The following is an 832-nucleotide window of genomic DNA, read 5'->3' on the forward strand; positions in this document are numbered from 1 at the left end:
CCTCAAACATCCTGCAGGAGGAATATTCCACTGCCTGTGCTGCCATAACTCTACACTTAGTCTCCAAAACAAGAACACTAAGTAGCTTACCTGTTCAGCCGACTGAGTCCTTTTTTTTAGGTTAGAGGAGGAGGGAGGGTGGGAGACACTACATGTGTAGTGTGTCGGGTTCCTTCTCCACTCAAATAACAATCACTTACCTTCCCAACCAGCTCTACGCTCCGACTTCACTTCCGCCCAGCTCCCGCCGCTCTCTGCTGCAAAAGGACCGTTGGCGTCATCATGACCATTATCGCCAAAGACCGTTATCATCGTGCCAGGCTGGGAAATCACCACGTTCGGTCCGAAAGATCATCGTGCCAGGCTGAGAGATCACCACGTTCGGTCTGAAAGATCATCGTGCCAGGCTGAGAGATCACCACGTTCGGTCTGAAAGATCATCGTGCCAGGCTGATAATCACCACGCCAATTCAAGAGATAGTCCTGCCAGGCTGAGAGATTCCTATGCCTGTCCGAGAGATCATTGTGCCGGGCGAAGAGATCACCTTGCAGGGCTGACAGATCACCACGTGGGCTGAAAGATTATCACACTGGGCTGAGAGATCACCATGCTGGGTCAAGAGATTATCGTGGTGGGCTGAGAGGTCACCACACTGGGCCTAGAGATCACCAGCTGGGCCGAGGTATCACCAGCTGAGCTGAGACATCACCTTGTTGGGCTGAGAGGTGGCCATGGTGGGCAGAGAGATTACTGCGCTTGGCGGAGAGATCACCATGCAGGCTGAGAGTTTGCCAAGCACGGCTGAGAGACCACCATGCCGGTCTGCAAGAT

The 832-nt window shown here is 53.4% G+C and overlaps 1 long non-coding RNA gene across 1 annotated transcript in view; it reads left to right on the forward strand.

Moving 5' to 3' along the window:
- The window catches only part of LOC122547409, a 15,000-nt gene that overhangs the window by 1,036 nt on the left and 13,132 nt on the right, over positions 1-832 (forward strand). The window lies entirely within an intron of this gene.

This window comes from Chiloscyllium plagiosum, unplaced genomic scaffold, assembly GCF_004010195.1.
Source record: "Chiloscyllium plagiosum isolate BGI_BamShark_2017 unplaced genomic scaffold, ASM401019v2 scaf_5931, whole genome shotgun sequence".
Taxonomy (NCBI): Eukaryota; Metazoa; Chordata; class Chondrichthyes; order Orectolobiformes; family Hemiscylliidae; genus Chiloscyllium; species Chiloscyllium plagiosum.